The following is a 24,635-nucleotide window of genomic DNA, read 5'->3' as shown; positions in this document are numbered from 1 at the left end:
CAGCTGAGGAAGATTACCACTAATGCACGGACATCTCCGTATAATGGTAATTAAGGTACCTACTGTATGTGAGACAGAGATACTCAGGATATCCATACCAAAACACCACAATTGATGACGCCATGTCATAGTTGGACTCTCGGTCCTTAGTGAGACCGCTGGTTTAAGGGTAACAGTACTTCTGTTTGTTGGCAGCTGAGTCACTCCTAGAACAAGTCGCAACTGTCGGCCCAACCCTCCAGGCTCAGAAGCAGTATCTCACCAAAACTCAGTAAAAGTGGTTTGTGGCAACCTTACACATGGACTCTAGATTACCCTTTGCTCTCTTTAGCAATGTCTCTCATACACACAATGGCAATAAGAAAGATGCAGGAGCGTTTTCAATAAATGTTCTTAACATTGGGTCCAACAGATGACCCCACTCTTGAGGACCCTTCTCTCTCCTCTGGAGTCATTGCCAAATCATCCTCCCTTTCTTACTCTCCTTCAGCTTCATCCTCTTCTTCCTCATCATCATCATCCTGCTCTTGTATTGCAGCTTGCATCCTGTGGACCTCCCCCTAGGCTCAGGAGGCTATCTCATAGTCAAGCTTTGGAGAGCCCTTGACCAGCATAAGCTCTCTCTCCCTGCACAAATTCTGCAGCTTTGGCACACTGCAGCTTTCTATCCTGTCGAGATTCAACTCCATCATTGCACATAACAGTCACAGGTGCACCAAATGGTAAGCAGGAATTACATTTGGAAAAAAATAGCTGATTGAGGAGAATACAAACATTGGTAAATCTGATGTCAGAATATTATTTGGGATTTTGAGTTTTACACAAATCATTGAGTGGGACTTCACACTGCTGAACACCAATGTAAGACAGTAGGTTATTGGTTAACCTATGCTTAACCTTCTCATAGCTTGACACAAAGCAGTTATGTTATAAAAGAGGGACAGGGAGAATTACTGGCCCAGTGTACAGCCTCCCTATACTGATACTATAAGACAAAAAATAAATACACTGTTCCAAAATAGGAGAAGAGAGAGAGGACAAAGAGAAGTTCCAAGCTTCGGAGCAAGAGTCTCACACACCCAACTGGATGTCATGCTTCATCATCGGGTCTGCTCCTTGTCAGACCGGCACTGCAATGTCTGACGGGCACCCCCCGAAGGGGGACTCTTTGCTGGATATCTTTTCTCGATGACGCCAAGACCCCTAAGGTGGGCTTGGAAAAAGAAGTAAGGAGAGAACTAAAAAAGGAGATTAAAATTGACCCAGACCTTAGAGCAACAATTGTATTAATCCAATGTGGGTAATGGCTAATATTAAGATGTTAAAGAGAGTGAGAACGAGGTCATGATCAATCACTCTCTACTGTATTTAAAGAAAGATGGGAAGCAAGGAACTACCAGACCATCCTTTGTAAAGGGTCAACATGTTTCGCGTCTCAGTGGTCCATGCGGATCCAGTGACACTTCTTCAGGACCAACCAAATAAATACTTCTCCTATTATACAACACATAGACTCCTATCATCTGACACTATCAGTCTCAAGGTCTCCAGTCACTTACGATAGTCAAGTACGTCTCAGGCTTGTTACTTCTAAAGTTTAACCGTCCCCATTATGGAACAGGCTTCATGGGAAAACACAGGCCTAAAAACAGGCGCAAACATTTAGAATGTTCCCCGTACTCCGCCAGGGAACCCACCCCTGGCCGCGCTCTGGAAACAATTAATTTATTTTTTGCCTCATAGTAACAAAACAGTTATGCTTAACTCAGAGACAAGCAACATTATCATCTAAAGTATTTATGCAGAACACAGCTATTAGTAAAGTGAAAACACAACACAAGAAAAACCCTAAACCAATTTAGAAAAAAAGAGTAAATTATCATAAGTAAAATGATAGCAGACCAACAAAATCCACTCAGTAGGGCCAGAGTTATTTAATGTCAACTTTTTATAGGCAACTAGAGGCCAAAAGCACAAAGCACAAACTATGGTAATGTGGACACGTCGGACTAGGACAAAGTCACAAATTTCAGTAGGCCATGATAGAGCATGAGCCAGATACAGGGACCAAGTTAGTCCCACTGATAGTTGTACCTCATGTCTATTATGCAAATCTTTGTGTTGCTCATCATCTATTCTGATTAGGAGCTGTGTGATGCTGGGATGTGGATTCCTGCTTTGAGTTGCATAACACTATGTTGGTTTTAAGAGGAACTGTAAATGCTTCAAAGTGGGGTCCTGCATCAAATTGTGTCACCCTTCTCTGGTTTTGATAGAGCCCACATTTAGGCAGGGAGGTGCACACTCTGATGCCAGCCAACTCTCCAGGACCTGAGGAGGCACCTCTAGGGTCGGGGACTCAATCCAGCAGAGGCAAGCAGCAGTTTTCAGGCAGGTCCAGTTGCAGGTCCAGACAGGTCCAGTTAGGCAGATCAGCTAGCCAGTTGCTGGGAGGCCACTGAAGCTTGTTGTGTCCCTTTTGCTCAAACAGGAGGTTATCCAACTATCCTTTGGAATCACTCTGGGTAGCCTAGGATAAAAGCAATCAGGTAAAGACTTCCTTCTGCTGTACGACTTTTGCCCCAAATTACTGTTAATTATGTGTGAGGGTGTAATCATGTACTTTTAGTAATTTTGCATCACATGAGGAATGCGTAGTCCCCAAAATTACGCAGGTTATTCTGGAGTAATAAAAATGTTTCCCATGCCCATCTATAACTTAGCCTTTGCATCAAAACCAGTTTTAGCATGTTCCCCGAGTTTGTGGCAGGAAAAGTGCTTATAATTATGTATGAAACCCCTTGAACAATCATTTCTGTATTGCAAATTACAGGGGTCATAAAAGGAGTTTTACCCCTCCCCTTTCCAAGTTGAAAATGAGCTCATTCATAACTTACAAGTGCAATTGCTGTCACAAACCATTGATTATCAAACAACCCATGAGTTGGGGTGGTAACTAATTTTCAGAGAGAAAGGGGTTCCCTTAGGAGCCCTATCCCTTTGGGATTCATATTGGCATCCTTAGGGGTAGATGTTTTCTTAACTGGAATACCTCTTTTTTTTTAAATGGTCGCCCTGTTTACTTTTAAAACGTTTTCTGTTTTGGAATGCACTCATTGAGATGGTGGTGAGTTGTCCTTTGCAGACCATCATTCCTGTAATTACAGTCAGTCACAGGGGGTCACAAATGTACCCCTGTCTAAGAAAAAATAATTAGGCAGGTCATTCTGCAACTCCTTGTGTTTCAGTATTTTGTGAACTTACCTAATACTACATATGTTTATTAGTTAAATATTATTCCATTAGTGATACATATGTCTGAAATGTGCAACAACATCTTGTGAATTAAATAATAATACCTTAGGAACCTAAGTTTCATAAAAAGATGGATGCCAATTATATTCTTTCCTTGTTTACAGTTTACCTGGTGGCATGTACCTGTTAAGTCTGCATGAGGCATAATAACAACAAAATTAAGCTGTTTAGAAAGCAAATGGGCAAATAATAAAATGCTTCTTAGGTCTGCATGGCTATGGCCAGATTAGATATACTGGGGGTCATTACAACATTGGCGGTAAAAGGCGCTTACCGCTGTGCAGAAGACCACCAATACACCGCCGCGGCCGTGGAATTCCGCCACAGCTATTATGACACACATCTCGGAATCCGCCGAAATTCAGTCACCCACACAAGTCCGCCACACCAAAGGTCAGTGTTAAACTGGCGAAAACAAAACCTCCACCTCCACGCCAACAGAAACACGCCCATGCTATTACGACCCACGAATCCACGCGGCGGTCTTTCAACCGCGGTATTCCATTGGCAGTACACACCGCCGCGCTCAAAATACACACACATCTCCAAAACACCGCCAGATTGGACAAATCAAAATACACACACCTGATACACATACACACACCACCCCCACACACCCAATTCAATATAAAACACACACCCACATCACCCACAAACCCCTACAACCAAAAATTTGAGACGAAGGACAGAGAGACAGCACTGATTAGACAATCCCACCACACAGAGGCACACAACACCATCACCCACACTACATCCACGCACAAAACACCACACACCACTACACATCACTACACTCTATCACCACATACACCACCTCACACATCACACACACCACCCCATGGCACGCAAAAGACACCCCCGCTTTTCCGAGAAGGAGCTCAGGGTCATGGTGGAGGAAATTGTCCGGGTAGAGCCACAGCTATTTGGCTCACAGGTGCAGCACACATCCATAGCCAGGAAGATGGAGCTATGGTGCAGAATCGTCTACAGGGTCAACGCTGTGGGACAGCACCCAAGAAATCGGGAGGACATCAGGAAGAGGTGGAATGACCTACGGGGGAAGGTGCGTTCAGCGGTCTCCAGGCACAACATCGCGGTACAGCGGGCTGGCGGTGAACCCCCACCTCCTCCCCCACAACTAACAACATGAGAGGAGCAAGTCTTGACCATCATGCATCCAGAGGGCCTCGGAGGAGTCGTGGAGGAATGGACACTGGTAAGACAAATCTTAACTATCATATCCCCCACCCTACCTGCATGCTATCACACACCCCCACCCTCACAGCCTCCCCTATGACCCCAAATCCTCAATAATGTACTAAGAACACAAACCACTCATCCCAACACCAAGCCCTGCATGACACAACTAAGCATGGTGACCCCTCACCAAAGCATGCTCACTGCACATACCCAGAACAACTCCCTAACCATCAACACACAAGCCCCCACACAGGAATGCTAGCACTGGGGTACACAAACACCCACCTATTGCACACCATCACACACACACATGCAATAATCATGCTCTTATGCCCCTGCAGGATCACGAAGGACCGTCACCACACCGGAGGGTCCAGACATCTCCACTCCACCCACAGAAGAGGCCCACAGTGACGATAGCAGCTCTGCCCTACTGGAGCCTGATGACCAGCCCGGACCATCGTGGGCCCCGGGACAGTCGGTTCCCCTCGCACAGGCACAGCCCAACACTGACCTTCCACCCTCTGGTAACACCAGCACAGCACCCACCCAGCGGGCCCAAACCTCCGTACCCAGGACAGGTCAATCAGCCGTGTGTCCACCACTACAGGGAACCCAGGATAACCCACCACCCCAACAACAACAGGGACCTGGGGACAGTGGTAGTGGGCACACGGTCCAGGGAACGGAGGCATAGGAACACAGGGGAACTGGGAGGGCTGCTGTGCGACAGGGGGCGGACAGGCCAAGGGAACCCACTCTCCACGAGGCCCTCTCCTCCATCATGGGAGCATACCACCACTCCCAGGAGACGATGGCGACGGTCCTGGACAAGTTTCAGGAGACCCAGCGCATGCAGGATGAACTGTATTTGGGTTTCAGGGAGGAGCTCAGGACCATCAGCTCTGCCTTGGGCACCATCGTAGGGGTGCTGAAGGACATACAGCAGACCTTGAGGGACACCGTGGCACTCCAAGGGGCCCCTGACACTAGCCAGGACGATGAACTGCCCACCACCTCCGCTGGCGCTAGTGGACAGGACGCCCCGCCACAGGACCACCACACCAGCACCCCACCCTCGCAGACGGACAACCTCCACGCAAGCGGTCCCTGAGATCCAGGAACAGGACAGAGCACGATGGCAAGACCCCCGCCAGGAAATGAGACCACCCTGATTGTCCCCCCACTGTCTCACTGTAGGAAAGTCCTTTTTTTTTGCCTGATCACCCCCACTCTTTCTGGATAGGTACTGGTGGTTACTGACTCTTGGCTGTGCCCTGGGTACTGCTTACCAGTCCCAGGGCCAGTGCTCTGTGTAAAATGGATATGCAAATTAGGCTAATTATAATTGGCTAAGTTAACCTACCTATAAGTCGCTAGTATATGGTAGGGCATGTAGGTTTAGGGACCACAGCATAGGTGGTGCACACCTAGGTGCATTGCTGAGGTGCCCAGTGTCATTTTAAAAGCCAGCCTGCCTTGCTGGCTGCTTTTAAATTAAAGTTATATGCAAATTCGACTTTGGAATTAAAGGTACTTCCAAAGTCTTAAACTACCTTATTTTTACATATAAGTCACCCCTAAGGTGTGCCCTATGTGCCCCTAGGGCTGGGTGCCATGTAACTATAAGCAGGGACTTTATAAAAATAGATTTATAAGCCCTGGTGAGGTAAAAACAGCCAAATTCGTGTTTCCCTCATTGAAGTAAATGGCCTTCATAGGCTAGAATGGGCAGACTTTATTTAAAATTTTAAAGTCTCCTTAAATGTTACATACCAAGAATTTGGTATCAAATTGATTGTTATAATAAATCCCACAACTTCCAGTTGTTGGATTTAATATAACTAGTGCAGGTAAAAAGTTTAGACTTTACCTAAAAAGTTGCCAATTTCAGCTCTGCATTGTTTTTGCTGCTGTGCTCTGATTGGCCAGCCTGCAGCAGCTTCTGCCAGGCCACTTTAATGAGGTGTGAAGTGGCCTGGCTTCACACAAAGGAATGTGCTTGGGGGAGAGAATCTCCCCTCAGCAGATGGTGAGGCAGGAAGGGGGAGGGCTGCCAAACTGGTCTTCAAAGGCAGAGAAGGACATCTGGAGCACCCAGCAACACCCCCACATCCTGCAACCCCAGACAGCTAGGTGCCCCCTTGATTAGATTAGGAGAGGGCAGGAGAGGGGTGTGTTTATGATTTTTAGCCACACCAGTGGGTGGGCTCAGCCAGATCTCTCCTCCAAAAATCAGATTCATCCATTTTGGATTTTTAGAGACTATTGCCTCCTGGGATGGATTTTTGCCACACTTCCCAGGAAGTGGTCATCACAGGGGGACGACCCTGTCCCTGATTGGAGGACCAGGGCCCCCCTGCTTTTCACCCAGGAGCAAGGATAAAACTGGCAGACCTGCACCCACGCCTCAGATCCCCACCAAATTTCAAGAAGAAAGAACTACAAGGAGAAGAAGGACTGCCCTGCTGGACCCCTGGCCTGCACCTGGACCCTGCACTCAGAAAGACTGCACCAGCTGCACACTTGGGCTTCACCACAAGAAGGACTTTGCCTGGCTTCCACTGGTTCAAGGAGGGACTCCCTGTTTGCTACAGGTGAAAAATTGCTAACCAGAGTCCCCTGCACCAACTCCTGAAAAAGTGACCAGCTGACCACTGTCCAGTGGCCAAAAAGGAGTTTGCGCCAGGTGTATTCTGGGAGTTGAAGTCCGCACTTCCCAAGGACCATCACAGAACTTCTGGACCCTTGGGGTGAGCTGTGGACCCCAAAAGAACCTTAAAAGAACATCTGGGTGAAGCCCCAGAAGTTTGGAAAAGATTGGAGAATTTTTGGAAAAAAGCTCCATAAAGTGACCGACCCGACGCGGAAATTCTAGCCGGCTTGCCTCAACCGCGACCCGGCCTGACTTCGTGGTTCGTCCCGGTAAAGAAAAACATCCAAAAAAGAGACTAAGTCCGAACGTAAAAAGTTGACCGGGACCTTCCAGCCATCGTATCCGAGAAGGGCTCCACGGACGTCGGATCAAGATCCAGGTTTACCCCGGTCGAAGGATTTTCATCTCGAAAAAACGACTAAGTCCGAAGGTAAAAATCACCACCGAGGAAACCGACTTCGCGTATCCGGACAAGGGCTCCAGGAGGTCGGATCCAATTGGCAGGTTCGTCCCGGTGAAGAAAAACTTCAAAATAAAGACTAAGTCAGAAGGTAACTTTTTAACCGAGGCCTCCCGCGACTTGTAGCCGAGCAGGGCTCCATCGCGGTCGGCCTGAAAGTTTGACTTTGCCCCGGTCCTGGTGCAACCAGATGACCCGATTGGCGCTTTTTGTTTCTAAGCGCTAGAAAATAATAATACTTTAAAAATTCATATCTCCGGTTCCCCTGAACCGATTTTAATCGTTTTTGTGTCATTTTAAAGATAAAAATATAAGCTATTTTTATAAATTGGTTTTGGATTTTTAAACTGTTTCCTGTGTTTTATTTAATTACTGTTTTGTGATATTTGAATGCTTTACACTTTGTCTCCTAAGTTAAGCCTTGACGCTCGATGCCAAGCTACCAAGGGTAGAGCTGGGATTAATTTACTGAGACCTAACTGTACTTATGTGGAGGTTTGTGGCTTGTTGCTAGGTGTAGGTACCTACCTGCCCTACCAATAACCCGTTTTCCAACATAATTGGAAGCAGCGACGGGATCCTGTACTTGTGTTCAATATAACGTTACAGTTTTAGATAAAACAAATTAAAAATCCTTTAAATTGTCCTAGTGCAAAAATCGTTTTTAATTTTTAATTTTAATTTTTTTTAAATTAATTTGGATTAATTTCAATTATAGAATTTTTTTAATTTTTCTAAATTCTTGTTTCCAATTTTTGCAAAACGTTTTTGTTGACACAAAACTAGGGAACCATGGAGCTTGATCTGGCTAGCCTACCCACACAGACAGTAGTCCAGCTTAGGGGGTTGTGTATTGAGAGAGGGTTGCCTGCAACCCCTGATCTCAGGAAGCAAATCCTGATTAAATCCCTGACAGCATGGGCTGAGGCCCAAGAGGTAGAGACAGAGGAAGCTCCAGAGGAGGAAGAAAAAGAGGAAGATGCTAACTCTAACCACTCAGGGGAGGGAAGGCATCAGACCCCAACTGAGGAAGAGGAGGAACGGTCCTCACTGGACACAGTCACTAGGGGCAGACCCAAAGCTAGTGGTAGGAAGAGGGTCCTTTCAGGAGGAGAGAACCCATCCATCAGGGAGAGAGAGCTGGAAGCCCAGCTAGCCTACATAGCTTTGGAAGCAGATAAGCTTGCCCTAGAAAAGAAAAAGTGGGCAAGCAAAGAAAAAAAAGATGGAAGCAGCGAGAAAGAAACTGAGGTGTCCCTGGGTGGGGGTTTTGCCCCCAGATTACCCAAAGGGGTGGTTCCTGCCTATGTAGAGGGGGATGACATAGATAAGTGGCTGGGGGCCTTTGAGAGGGCCCTCCAGATGAGGAAAGTCAAGCCTCAGTACTGGGGTTCACTCCTTTGGGAGTTAGTTCCCAACTCTGGGAGGGATAGGCTCCTAACCATGAGTGGGGAGGATGCAGACTCATACCCCAGTATGAAGAGTTGCTTGACTAAAAAGTTTGGTCTAACCCCAGAGCAGTATAGGCTTAAGTTTAGGGACACCCAAAAGACAAGCACCCAGTCCTGGGTGGACTTTGTGGACATTTCAGTAAAAGCACTGGAGGGCTGGATACAGGGCAACAGGGTAAGTACCTTTGAGGGGCTGTACAATTTGATTATGAGGGAGCACCTTCTAACTAATTGTGTCCAAGAGAGGCTCCGCCAGTATCTAGTAGACTCTAGGTTGACCAACCCCAGAGAGCTGGGGGAGGCAGCAGATGACTGGTTAAGAACTAGAGTTAACCAGAGACCCCCAGGGGGTGATCAGAAAAAGGGAGGACATGGTTCTTCTCAGGGGAAGAACCAAGGGAAAGATGACAAAAAACCCAAAGAGTCCTCACAAGAGTCCCCAAAAACTTCTCAGGGAGGGGGAGCCCCGAGCCAATTCACTTTTAAAGGGAAAGGGTATCAGGGAAAGAATTTTGATCCTGCTAAAGCAGGAAAGTTTCAGGAGCTTGCTAAGGCCGGCAAGTGTTTTGACTGTTATCAGCCAGGACATAAAAGAGGAGATGCTATCTGCACCAAGAAGCCCCCCACTGGTGGGCAATCCCAGGGGATTGCTAGTGTAGGGTTGGGGGTGGAAGTTGGCCCAGGGGTGGAATCAGGGTACACTGAAGTCACCTTAGTATCCGTGGGTGGGGTGGACATTGCAACTATGGCCACCTTACCTCCCATCATGCAGAGGTATAGGCAGAGGCCTAAAGTCAATGGGACTGAAGTGGAAGCTCTGATAGATACAGGAGCCAGTGTGACAATGGTTGCAGAAAAGCTGGTTTCTCCAGAGCAGGTCTTACCTGGTGTCTTCCACCAGGTGACTTATGCAGATACCAGAACCAAACTCCATCCCATGGCTATGGTGAGTCTGGAATGGGGAGGTGTGACTGGCCCTAAAAAAGTAGCTGTAGCTCCTGCCCTCCCAGTAGAGTGTCTGCTGGGAAATGATCTTGAAGCATCTGAATGGTCAGAAGTGGAGAGAAGGGTCCATGCACAGATGCTGGACCTCCCTGAATGGGTGTGCTGTGACCAGGTCACAGGCAGCACAACAGGGAAATGCTGGACACTTGGACCCTGGAACAATGGGCCAAGCCTCCAAGAGAAAGAGAAAGAGCACTGGGTCTGGCTTGCCAGCCCCAACAAGTACAGAGGGTCAGGAAGAATCCAACCCTGAGGGGGAGGATCTGAACTCTGAGGGAGGGACACCTTCCCTGCAAACTCTGCCTGACTTGGCAGAACTGCAAGGGGCAGGTGGGCCCACCAGAGAAGATTTGTGCCAGGGACAAAGAGAGTGTCCCACTCTTGAGGGCCTGAGGCAGACTGCTGCCAGGCAAGAACAAGGGGATACCAGTGGTACCCACAAGGTTTACTGGGAGGATGGAGTTCTCTACACTGAGGCTAGGACCCTTAAAGAAGGGGCTACTAGGAGAGTAGTGGTCCCCCAAAAGTATAGAGAATTCCTCCTTACCTTAAGCCATGATATCCCCTTAGCTGGTCATTTGGGACAGACCAAGACCTGGAGCAGGCTGGTCAACCATTTTTTTTGGCCCGAAATGTCAGTGAAAGTCAGGGAGTTTTGCAGCTCCTGTGTCACCTGTCAAGCCAGTGGCAAGACAGGGGGCAAGCCAAAGGCTCCCTTAATTCCACTGCCAGTGGTTGGGACTCCCTTTGAGAGGGTGGGGATTGACATTGTTGGTCCCCTAGACCCACCAACTGCTTCAGGTAACAGGTACATTGTGGTGGTAGTGGACCATGCCACCAGGTACCCTGAGGCAATACCCCTCCGGACAGTCACTGCTCCCACAGTGGCTAGGGCCCTACTTGGTGTGTTCACCAGAGTGGGATTCCCAAAGGAGGTGGTCTCAGATAGGGGCACAAACTTTATGTCAGCCTATCTGAAAGCCATGTGGGAGGAGTGTGGTGTTACTTATAAGTTCAGCACACCCTACCATCCACAGACCAATGGTCTGGTGGAAAGATTCAATAAGACCCTGAAGGGCATGATCATGGGTTTGTCTGACAAACTCAGGAGGAGATGGGATGTCCTCCTCCCATGCCTGCTGTTTGCCTACAGGGAGGTGCCACAGAAGGGGGTTGGATTCAGCCCCTTTGAGTTACTGTTTGGGCACCCTGTAAGAGGCCCATTGTGCTTGGTGAGAGAGTCTTGGGAAAAGCCTCTCAAGGAATCCAAGGAGAATGTGCTGGATTATGTACTAGGCCTGCGGTCTCGCATGGCTGAGTATATGAAGAAGGCAAGCAGAAACCTGGAGGCCAGTCAGGAGCTCATGAAGCTCTGGCATGATCAAAAGGCTACCATGCCTGAGTATCACCCAGGACAGCTGGTGTGGGTTTTGGAGCCCATGGCTCCTAGGGCACTACAGGCCAAATGGACTGGGCCCTATCCAATTCTGGAAAAAAAAGGTGAGGTCACCTACTTGGTGGACCTTGGCACCCCCAGGAATCCTCACAGGATCCTGCATGTAAACAGGATGAAACCCCACCAGGACAGGGCAGACATGACCATGCTGATGGTCACTGATGAAGGGAAGGAGGAGGAGGGTGAACCTCTGCCAGACCTCCTGTCCTCAAAGGAAAAAGATGGGTCAGTGGAGGGAGTGGTACTCTCTCCCAAATTGACAGATCAGCAACAACAAGACTGTAAGCAAGTCTTGGGACAGTTTGCTAGTCTGTTCTCCCTGACCCCTGGACTCACCAATTGGTGTGTCCATGATGTTGACACTGGTGACAGCTTGCCTGTCAAGAACAAGCTGTACAGGCTGTCTGACCAGGTCAAGGCCAACATCAAAGCTGAAGTGGCTAAGATGTTGGACCTGAAGGTAATTGAGCCCTCTGATAGTCCTTGGTCCAGTCCAGTGGTACTGGTGCCCAAAGCTAATCCCCAAGGTGGGAAGAAAGAATTAAGATTCTGTGTGGACTACAGAGGTCTAAATGCAGTCACTAGGACTGATGCTCATCCCATACCTAGAGCTGATGAGCTCATTGACAGGTTGGGGGCTGCCAAATTCCTGAGCACATTTGATCTGACCTCAGGATATTGGCAGATTGCCTTAAGTCCAAGAGCTAAGGAGAGGTCAGCATTTTCCACACCAGAGGGCCACTTTCAGTTCAAGGTGATGCCCTTTGGCATGAAAAATGCTCCTGCCACCTTCCAACGGTTGGTGAATAGAGTCCTATCTGGGTTGGAATCTTTTAGTGCATCTTATCTAGATGATATAGCTGTATTTAGTTCCACCTGGAGGGACCACCTGGTCCACCTGAAGGAAGTGCTTCAGGCCTTGCTTCAAGCAGGCCTGACTATCAAGGCAAGCAAGTGCCAGATAGGGCAAAGTTCTGTTGTGTACCTGGGCCACCTTGTTGGTGGAGGCCATGTACAACCTCTCCAGCCCAAGATCCAGACTATCCTGGATTGGGAGGCTCCAAAAACCCAGACTCAGGTCAGGGCCTTTCTTGGCCTGACTGGGTATTACAGGAGGTTTGTTCAGAATTTTGGGACCATAGTGGCCCCTCTGACTGAGCTTACCTCCAAGAAACAACCCAAGAAGGTCATTTGGACCCCAGAGTGTCAGAAAGCTTTTGACACCCTAAAACAGGCTATGTGTTCAGCACCAGTGTTACTGGCCCCTGACTATAGCAAGGAGTTTGTAGTGCAAACAGATGCTTCAGAGGAAGGGATTGGGGCAGTGTTAGCACAAGTTAATGAAGAGGGCCATGATCACCCAGTTGCCTTCATCAGCAGGCGACTACTCCCCAGAGAGAAAAAATGGAGTGCCATTGAGAGGGAGGCCTTTGCTGTGGTTTGGTCCCTGAAGAAGTTGAGGCCTTACTTGTTTGGCACTCACTTCTGTGTACAAACTGACCACAGACCTCTCAGATGGTTGATGCAGATGAGGGGGGAGAACCCAAAACTGTTAAGGTGGTCCATTTCCCTACAGGGGATGGACTTCACAGTGGAGCACAGACCTGGGACTGCTCATGCCAATGCAGATGGCCTTTCCAGGTTTTTCCACTTAGCTGATGAGGACTACCAGGGTATAGGTTAGTACCCATCACCTTTCATCTGGGGGGGGGCAGTGTAGGAAAGTCCTTTTTTTTTGCCTGATCACCCCCACTCTTTCTGGATAGGTACTGGTGGTTACTGACTCTTGGCTGTGCCCTGGGTACTGCTTACCAGTCCCAGGGCCAGTGCTCTGTGTAAAATGGATATGCAAATTAGGCTAATTATAATTGGCTAAGTTAACCTACCTATAAGTCCCTAGTATATGGTAGGGCATGTAGGTTTAGGGACCACAGCATAGGTGGTGCACACCTAGGTGCATTGCTGAGGTGCCCAGTGTCATTTTAAAAGCCAGCCTGCCTTGCTGCCTGCTTTTAAATTAAAGTTATATGCAAATTCGACTTTGGAATTAAAGGTACTTCCAAAGTCTTAAACTACCTTATTTTTACATATAAGTCACCCCTAAGGTGTGCCCTATGTGCCCCTAGGGCTGGGTGCCATGTAACTATAAGCAGGGACTTTATAAAAATAGATTTATAAGCCCTGGTGAGGTAAAAACAGCCAAATTCGTTTTTCCCTCATTGAAGTAAATGGCCTTCATAGGCTAGAATGGGCAGACTTTATTTAAAATTTTAAAGTCTCCTTAAATGTTACATACCAAGAATTTGGTATCAAATTGATTGTTATAATAAATCCCACAACTTCCAGTTGTTGGATTTAATATAACTAGTGCAGGTAAAAAGTTTAGACTTTACCTAAAAAGTTGCCAATTTCAGCTCTGCATTGTTTTTGCTGCTGTGCTCTGATTGGCCAGCCTGCAGCAGCTTCTGCCAGGCCACTTTAATGAGGTGTGAAGTGGCCTGGCTTCACACAAAGGAATGTGCTTGGGGGAGAGAATCTCCCCTCAGCAGATGGTGAGGCAGGAAGGGGGAGGGCTGCCAAACTGGTCTTCAAAGGCAGAGAAGGACATCTGGAGCACCCAGCAACACCCCCACATCCTGCATCCCCAGACAGCTAGGTGCCCCCTTGATTAGATTAGGAGAGGGCAGGAGAGGGGTGTGTTTATGATTTTTAGCCACACCAGTGGGTGGGCTCAGCCAGATCTCTCCTCCAAAAATCAGATTTATCCATTTTGGATTTTTAGAGACTATTGCCTTCTGGGATGGATTTTTGCCACACTTCCCAGGAAGTGGTCATCACAGGGGGACGACCCTGTCCCTGATTGGAGGACCAGGGCCCCCCTGCTTTTCACCCAGGAGCAAGGATAAAACTGGCAGACCTGCACCCACGCCTCAGATCCCCACCAAATTTCAAGAAGAAAGAACTACAAGGAGAAGAAGGACTGCCCTGCTGGACCCCTGGCCTGCACCTGGACCCTGCACTCAGAAAGACTGCACCAGCTGCACACTTGGGCTTCACCACAAGAAGGACTTTGCCTGGCTTCCATTGGTTCAAGGAGGGACTCCCTGTTTGCTACAGGTGAAAAATTGCTAACCAGAGTCCCCTGCACCAACTCCTGAAAAAGTGACCAGCTGACCACTGTCCAGTGGCCAAAAAGGAGTTTGCGCCAGGTGTATTCTGGGAGTTGAAGTCCGCACTTCCCAAGGACCATCACAGAACTTCTGGACCCTTGGGGTGAGCTGTGGACCCCAAAAGAACCTTAAAAGAACATCTGGGTGAAGCCCCAGAAGTTTGGAAAAGATTGGAGAATTTTTGGAAAAAAGCTCCATAAAGTGACCGACCCGACGCGGAAATTCTAGCCGGCTTGCCTCAACCGTGACCCGGCCTGACTTCGTGGTTCGTCCCGGTAAAGAAAAACATCCAAAAAAGAGACTAAGTCCGAACGTAAAAAGTTGACCGGGACCTTCCAGCCATCGTATCCGAGAAGGGCTCCACGGACGTCGGATCAAGATCCAGGTTTACCCCGGTCGAAGGATTTTCATCTCGAAAAAACGACTAAGTCCGAAGGTAAAAATCACCACCGAGGAAACCGACTTCGCGTATCCGGACAAGGGCTCCAGGAGGTCGGATCCAATTGGCAGGTTCGTCCCGGTGAAGAAAAACTTCAAAATAAAGACTAAGTCAGAAGGTAACTTTTTAACCGAGGCCTCCCGCGACTTGTAGCCGAGCAGGGCTCCGTCGCGGTCGGCCTGAAAGTTTGACTTTGCCCCGGTCCTGGTGCAACCAGATGACCCGATTGGCGCTTTTTGTTTCTAAGCGCTAGAAAATAATAATACTTTAAAAATTCATATCTCCGGTTCCCCTGAACCGATTTTAATTGTTTTTGTGTCATTTTAAAGATAAAAATATAAGCTATTTTTATAAATTGGTTTTGGATTTTTAAACTGTTTCCTGTGTTTTATTTAATTACTGTTTTGTGATATTTGAATGCTTTACACTTTGTCTCCTAAGTTAAGCCTTGACGCTCGATGCCAAGCTACCAAGGGTAGAGCTGGGATTAATTTACTGAGACCTAACTGTACTTATGTGGAGGTTTGTGGCTTGTTGCTAGGTGTAGGTACCTACCTGCCCTACCAATAACCCATTTTCCAACACTCACTTTGTTACCCTGTCCATACTTAAACTGCCCCAGCTCCACTTCCTATGCCCAGATGGGCAGTGCACCTGTGAGACTAATAGACTGGACTCTGCCATGGACATTCCTCCACCATCACCCATCACCATTTTACAACCCCCCTCCATTTTTGAGCACTTAAATAAACACCCTTGAACCACAAAACATTCTGGAGTCAGTCTATGACATTGTAAAATGTATTATCAATGACATTATCAAAATGCTTTTATAGTTGTTAAGGCAACATACCAATGTCACACATCACAAGTCCTTGAAGGATGCATGCAGATGACACACGTTGGTAACCACACCTGTCAAACCGTAATGGAAAGGAACAACTCAGTTACCAAATAATCCCAGTAAATTACACACAGGATAGAGTAAGACTTGTGACAGTGAATGTAATTTAAAAAATGAAAATGTTCTCACCTGTGTGTCACTGGAAATATTGCTGTATGACTGACTCCCTGTTGTTGTTGTCTTCTTCCTCAGCTTCCTCCTCATCACTGTCCACAGGCTTCACAGGCTCCACAGCTGCCACAACACCGTCATCTTGGCCATCATCCTGCAGAAAAGGCACCTGGCGTCGCAAAGCAAGATTGTGAAGCATTGAGCAGGCGATGATGATCTGGCACACCTTCTTCGGTGAGTAGAATAGGGAACCACCTGTCACATGGAGGCACCTGAACCTGGCCTTCAGGAGGCCGAATGTCCGCTCGATCACCCTCCTAGTCCGCCCATGGGCCTCATTGTACCGTTCCTCTGCCCTGGTCCTGGGATTCCTCACTGGGGTCAATAGCCAGGAAAGGTTGGGGTAACCAGAGTCCCCTAATAGACACACACAGTGCCTCTGGAGTTGACCCATCATATCAAGTCTCCTGTCACAAGACTCACGAACAACAGCTCGCACTGACCAACAATAGACAAAATGTCAGATGGGAACCCCTGAACACCAACACAGTCACCTTGGCATCTGTCTACAGGCAGTTGGCTGATCACATGGATTGCATTTCTCAGCCTTTAGAAGATAGTGGTGGGCTTATAGCAGCCCACACTCAATTTTTTAATTCTCTAAAAAATCTTTTTACTAAAGAGCCTGCAAAAGAAGTTAAAAAGAAGTGCAACGCAAGGTGGTTTAACGATGCATGCAGGGAAGCACAGCACAAACTGCTGAGAGCTTTAAGAGGAGGCCAGTCAGATCATATAAGGGAAGCTAGGAAAGATTATAAACAGGAACAAAGTAGAGCCCGTAGGAGATGGGATGAATCTAGATGGGTTTTCCTCCTGGAGTCTGCTAAAATAAACAACACCTCGAAATTTTGGAAACTGGTGGCTGATGCCAATGAAGAACCTAATCGTTCACCTGGTGCCTCAATACTCCCTGTAGAGTGGACAGATCACTTTTCCCAATTATATTCTGGGATTACCAGTGTTACTACCAGGGAATTGAGCCATATCATGATTACTGAGACCCCCAAAATTGAATTTACCCTGGCTGAAACCAGGGCTGCGATCGTTTCACTGAAATGGGGAAAGGCCCCCGGCCTTGATAAAATACCAGGCGATTTATACAAGACAAACCCGGATATATGGGCCCCATATCTGAACCTCATTTCCAATGCGGTAACTGCAGGAGCACCTGTCCTGAGTTCCTGGATGGGAGCAGAGATAGTTCCCATCTTTAAGAAAGGTAACCCCTCTAACCCTGTCAACTACCGTCCAATCTCCTTACTTGACAACTTCCAAAAACTTTTTGCAAAGCAAATTTTGTCCCGTCTAGAAGAATGGATTCTGGAAACCAGTGCCATTTCTGATCTACAAGCAGGGTTTATGCCAGCAGTTAGCACCATAGATCAGGTGCTAAGATTTTTTACAATAAAATGGAAGACTGTGGAAGTAGCGGGGGGCAACCTTTTTGTAGTTTTTATTGATCTTAGAGCCGCGTTTGATCTGGTCCCCGGAAACCAGCTATGGCTGACACTAGCCAATATGGGTATCCCACACGGCCTCTTGAAACTTATCGCCCGACTACACTAGAATACTTATGCACAAATCAGGAGCGGTAAGGATGGTGATCTAACAGAAGCAGTGGCTATCGAGAGGGGAGTCAGACAGGGGTGTGTTTTGGCCCCTACTCTTTTTCTTCTATACATAAATAATTGTATCAAGTATTTAGCAAATTGCATTAATGATTCCCCAAAGCTGGCCGGAAACAAAGTTGCATGCCTACTCTATGCAGATGACACTATCCTCCTGTCTAAATCATCTATGGGAATCCAAAATCTGGTTAACCAGTTCGGGGTATTCTGCAGAGATTACGGGTTAGATATAAATGTTAAGAAAACTAAACTCATGATATACAGTGCCCCGAACAAGAAGCTTAGAACAAATATAAAGATGGACTCAATTCACCTGGAGAGGGTAATGGAATACGATTACCTGGGCATCAGACTATCTGATAAGGGCAGTTGGGATGCAGCTATAAGGAAAGGGGCATTAACCATCAGCCAAAGATGTGGAGCGATAGGACATAAGGCTTGCACTGCAATAAGCCCCCCTCTGACACTTATCTCAGAAATTTACAAAGCCCAAATCCGTGCCGCGGCCTTATATGGAGCGGAACTTTGGGGATCTCACAGACAACTGGACACTCTTCAAATCAAAGAAAATAATTTCCTTAGACACATATCCAGACTAGGGAAGGGCTCGCCGATGCTCCCCCTAAGACTGGACCTGGGTCTAAATAGCATTAAAGATACAGCATGCTTAAGACCACTTCTGTACTGGGTCAGACTATGGAAAACGGAAGAACTCGAACCCTTCAGGTCAGCAGTTAAAGAACTATTGCCACCTTGCTACGGATGGGAAAAAGTAAGGTGGCTAAGGGAGATGAAAGCGGCTTGGGTCAAACTGAATTTATCCCATTATTGGGAGAATCCTGAGATGATTCCTGGTAACGCTAGACGCCTGATCAAAGATCGATATTGGGAAAAAATTCATGAGGAATCTCTCGGCTCAACTCGGTTAGGTCGGCTGACAGCAGAGTTTCTGCTGGTCAAACACGAACCTCTGCCTGAAAGCTTCCTGGATCTCCCTATACCAGCCCGTGCCCGCTCTTTACTACTTCAGTTCAGATATGGAACATTGGCAGTCAACAGCTTTACGGCTTGCTGGTCGACCAATAGTCCTTTATCTGACAAATGCATAAACTGCCATCTATGCAAGGAAACTTCTGAGCATGTCCTATTTTTCTGTCCTTTGTACAAATGCCCTCGAGGGAAGTGGATTATTCCTCTGTGCAAAACACTGTCAACACAAAACCGAAACAGTGTATATAGAATGTGTAAATATGACACTTCCACGCTGGTAGTGAGCTCTGTTTCTAAATATTTGGCAGCAGCATGGAAAATACGCAGTAGAATCATTACAGATCTTAAATCCACTGGTTGAAGAACAGTCTAGAAGTTAGCGAATTAGCATCCTGTCATAAAAGTCTGGGCGAAATCATTAGTGCGATCTATCAAGGACATAAGACAGTATCTCCGAGCATGTTGTCCAGTGGGTTACCCCAATTGAAGTGACTCATAAGCCCCTTGGCGCATATAATTTTATAAATGGCAAGATGCAATTTATCTGATCAACTTATTTAAGAGAACTGACTAACTTAGGGGTCCATTTTCCACTGATTGACTTCTAACTTTTGTAAACAGGACCTATTGTATGTAGTTTCTATGTCTTATCTTCTGTACAAATCCGTCTTAGAATAGTTTATATGTTTTTAACAATTGATTTGTATTATTTTAGCATTTAGCTTCTTGTATAGGGCAAGATCCAGACACTATTTTAAGAGTCTTGTCTTAATTATTTATGAAACTTTTTATGTAGTTTTATGAACCCTTTTTTTATATAAGTAGTGTACTAATTGCTAATGTCTCTTTTTACCTGATGGTCTATGGTTTTTATCCTTCTGTATGTATGATTATTTTTTAATTTCCCAAATGGTCCAAACCTGGACCGAATAAACTATTGATTGATTGACCCATCATATCATGGATGCTGCTATTCCGCAGGATGTAGGCGTCATGCACTGAGCCAGGGAACATAGCATTTACCTGGGAGATGTACTGGTCTGCCAAACATACCATCTTTACATTCATCGAATGATAACTCTTACGGTTCCTGTACACCTGTTCACTCCTGTGGGGGGGGACCAGAGCTACATGGGTCCCATCAATAGCACATATGACGTTGGGGATATGTCCAAGGGCATAGAAGTCACCTTTCACTGTAGCCAAATCTTCCACCTCAGGGAAAATGATGTATCTCCTTACGTGTTTCAGCAGGGCAGCCAACACTCTGGACAGCACGTTGGAAAACATAGGCTGGGACATCCCTGATGCCATGGCCACTGTTGTCTGAAAAGACCCACTTGCTAGGAAATGGAGCACTGACAGCACCTGCACGTCAGGGGGGATTCCAGTGGGATGGCGGATTGGTGACATCAGGTCTGGCTCCAACTGGGTACATAGTTCATGGATTGTGGCACGGTCAAACCTGTAGGTCACGATTAAATGTCGCTCCTCCATTGTCAACAGGTCCACCAGCGGTCGGTACACCGGAGGATTCCGCCATCTCCTCACATGTCCAAGCTGACGGCGCCTAGGAAGGACAACAGCGAGGATCGGGTCAACTTTTTTCCAGGTATGTACACACTGTTACACAGAACACGACACCAAACACAAAAGCCTTCCTGTATGTGTGTTGAGTGTAGGCCTAGCTATGTGTGACGCAGAAGTAAATGAAGCCATGTGGGCCCCTGAAATGGTGGCTGCCTGACCTCTAAACTGGGACAATGGGAGTGTGGGGTAACTGGGTTGCCGTTGCACACCGTCGCGGTAGGCGGTCGTAGACCACGGCGCAATGCTGCATTGGTTAACATTGGACCCTATGGGTCCCACGAGCCAATGAGGAAGTGCGCCGGCGGTGATGATACGCACCACCGCGGACGTGCCCGCCATTTTCTATCTGTTCAATCGCTAGATACCTGATCTTCGACAGGAGAGGACCTACACCGCAAGTGCTGCTGTGACCTCAGTCTGGAAGAGACAATGGCTGCTGCGTCTGGGGAAAGGGCCCCTGCCTTCACTGCTCAGTAGTTGGAGAGACTGGTAGACGGGGTCCTCCCCCAGTACACGCTACTCTACGGTCCTCCATACCAACAGGTTCGTACACAGGGAGCACGTTGTATGGGCTAGGACTGGGTGGAGAGGGCTGGTTGTAAGAGGGAAGGGGGCAGAGTTCAGGGAACATTAATGCATGTGAATGAATGTGCCACATGGCTAGGGTAGGGAGGGGGGCCACGCACATTGACGGTGCGGTTGTTAATGACGTCTCTTCTTCCCTTGTGCATGTCATGTAGGTCAGCGCCCACCAGAAGAAGGACATTTGGCATGCCATTGCCAAGGACGCCCGGACCAGGGGGTCCACCAGAGACGAGGCACCCACTGCCGTAAAAGATGGGAGGACATTCGCCGCTGGAGCAAGAAGACGGCGGAGGCTCAGCTGGGGATGGCCTCCTAACGTGGCAGGGGTGCCCGTCGCCCCATGACCCCCCTGATGTTCAGGATCCTGGCGGTGGCCTACCCTGAGTTGGATGGGTGCTTGAGGGCATCACAGCAGACACAAGGGGGTGAGTACAGCATCATTCTGCGGACTTTGCATGCAGTGGAGGTGTCTGGGTGGGGGAGGAGGGCTGTGGGTTTCCCTAGGCCAGGGCGAGTTCCGTAGGCTAGACCCCTCCGTAATGCAGGCCATGTGCCACTCCACCCCACCGCAGTAGAGTGCCATGTACAGGTATAGATGCCCCTGTGGCATCCATGTGTGCAGATGTCCACCATAGCCATGTAGGCCAGATCCCAGGAATTGCATCTGTAGAGGCCAGGAGCAAGGCGTAGTGCAGGGGGCTGCTGTGTCTGTATTGTCCGCCAACGGTCGCGGTATGCCATGCACTCAACCTGTCTTTCTTCTGTCTCCCCCCCACCTTTTTGTGCTCTCCCTGTTCTTTTGTGCATCAGCATCATCAGGCGGAGGTACAGTGGTACCGGGGCACGAGGGAGCTGCATCCCACATGGCCATAGAGGGCCACACCACGGACTCAGAATGCACCAGTGGGACGGAGGGCGAGGGGAGCTTCACGTCGGCCACCGGATTACCAAGCAGCGACACGGACTCGTCCGCCGATGGGAGCTCCCTTGTGGTGGCGGCACCATCTGTGCACCCCACTTCTACAGGTACAGCCGCCACCTCCCCTACCAGCACTGCCCTCCCAGCAGCCCCTCAGCGTTCGCCCCGTGCCCGCTCACCCAGGAAGGTGGGCATCACCTTCGCCCCAGGCACCTCAGGCCCTGCCCCAGTCACCCCTGCTGCCCTCAGTGAGGAGGCCATTGACCTCCTCAGGTCACTCACTGTTGGGAAGTCTACCATTGTGAATGCAATCCAGGGTGTAGAAAGGGAGTTGCAACATGGTAATGCATTCCTGGAGGGCATTCATTCTGGACAGGCTGTCCATCAGGGAACCCTGCAATCTCTGGCCTCAGCACTGATGGCAGCCATTGTCCCTGTGTCTAGCCTCCCCCCTCCAACCTCCTCCACCCAGACCCAGTCCCCTGTACCCCAGCCTATCCCAAGCACACCATCAGACCAGCATGCACACACCTCAACACACAAAAGTAGCTCAGGCAAACATAGGCACCACACAACCCACAGGCACACACACAAGCATCACCCATGTGCAGAAACAGCAACATCCACTGCCTCCACTGTGTCCCCCTCCTCGTCATCTCCCTCCTCCCTCCCAGTATCGTCTACACTCTCACCTGCATGCACTACATCTACAGGCACTAGGACTCACAGCAGTACACCCAGCACCACACCCGCTCACCTGCACTCACCACCACCACTCCCATTTACACGTCCCCTGTGTCCTCTCCCAGTGTGTCTGTGACGCCCCCTCCCAAAGTACACAAATGCGGCCACCCACACACCCAACATCCATCCACCTCACGACAGCCTCCAGTACCTGCACCTGCACCCAAAAAACCTAAAGTGACACCTCCTACAACCACCTCCTCTTCCTCCACTCCCAGACCCCCTCCAACTACCCACCCCAGTGTTCGTCAGAAACTGTCCCTGTGTAAAGTTGATCTTTTTGCCCCCCCTCCAATTCATCAGTCGCGTCGTAGTGCCTCAGCCAAAAAGCCTCCAAAACCAGTGGTGCCTGTTCAAGGTGTATGGAGTGCACCAGCCACCAGGGCAGGCATTGTGACCCGGAGCCAGGCACTGGCAGCCCACCCCCTGTAAAGGCTCTGAAATTGGAAAGTGGGCGACGGGACCCTGTGAAGACTTCTGGAGGCAAAACAACTCGCAGGGGTTCCAGGAGGATTGCAGAGTCAGCCGTGACTCCTCCAAAGGTGGGGAAGGGCCAGAGGAAGTCTGCACAGCCTAGTGTGAGTAGCACGTCGGAGAAGGGCGGCATCCTTCCCGGCGGTCGGGACACCACCGCCAGCACCGTCTTCACTGGTCAGGAGACCACCGCCACCGCCGGAGTCAGTGCCCAGGAGGGCCCAAGTATCGTCCCTGCTCAGGAGACCACCGCCGGAGTCAGTGACCAGGAGGACCCAAGTATTGTCACTGGTCAGGAGACCACCGCCCCTGCCGGAGTCAGTGCCCATGAGGGCCCAAGTATCGTCACTGGTCAGGAGACCACCGCCGGAGTCAGTGCCCAGGAGGGCCCAAGTATCATCACGGGTTATGAGACCACCGCCAGAGTCAGTGCCCAGGAGGGCCCAAGTATCGTCACTGGTCAGGAGACCACCGCCTCCGCCAGAGTCAGTGCCCAGGAGGGCCCAAGTATCGTCACTGGTCAGGGGACCACCGCAGAGTCAGTGCCCAGGAGGGCCCCGGCTGCCACAGCCCCGCTGGGCAATGAGGGAACGTCATGCCACACACCAATGCCCAGTCCAGAGAACGTCATGCCACACACCAATGCTCAGTCCAGACACCGCCATGGCAAAGCACAGCTGAACAGTCCAGACACCGCCATGGCAATGCAACGCTGAACAGTCCAGAACCGCCATGGCAAAGCACTGATGAACAGTCCAGACACCGCCATGGCAAAGCAACGCTGAACAGTCCAGAACCGCCATGGCAAAGCACTGCTGAACAGTCCAGACACCGCCATGGCAAAGCACCGCTGAACAGTCCAGAACTGCCATGGCAAAGCACCGCTGAACAGTCCAGACACCGCCATGGCAAAGCACCGCTGAACAGTCCAGACACCGCCATGGCAAAGCAATGCTGAACAGTCCAAAACCGCCATGGCAAAGCACCGCTGAACAGTCCGACACCGCCATGGCAAAGCAACGCTGAACAGTCCAGAACCACCATGGCAAAGCACCGCTGAACAGTCCAGATACCGCCATGGCAAAGCAACGCTGAACAGTCCAGAACCGCCATGGCAAAGCACCGCTGAATAGTCCAGACACCGCCATGGCAAAGCAACGCTGAACAGTCCAGACACCACCATGGCAAAGCACCGCTGAACAGTCCAGAACCGCCATGGCAAAGCACAGCTGAACAGTCCAGACACCGCCATGGCAAAGCAACGCTGAACAGTTCAGACACCGCCATGGCAAAGCAATGCTGAACAGTCCAGAACCGCCATGGCAAAGCAACGCTGAACAGGGCATGCACCGGGGAAGAATGAAAATGCAGCCACTTCAAGCCTCGTTATCCCATGTGCAGGTGGGACAGTGATGGGACAGGAACTTCCACGGGGAGACCAATCCAGTCTGGGCACCAGTCCCCCTCCAGAACCAGTG

This window comes from Pleurodeles waltl, chromosome 2_1, assembly GCF_031143425.1.
Source record: "Pleurodeles waltl isolate 20211129_DDA chromosome 2_1, aPleWal1.hap1.20221129, whole genome shotgun sequence".
In the NCBI taxonomy this organism is placed as follows: domain Eukaryota; kingdom Metazoa; phylum Chordata; class Amphibia; order Caudata; family Salamandridae; genus Pleurodeles; species Pleurodeles waltl.
The sequence above is the reverse complement of the archived record's forward strand: the minus strand, read 5'-3'. Positions refer to the sequence as shown.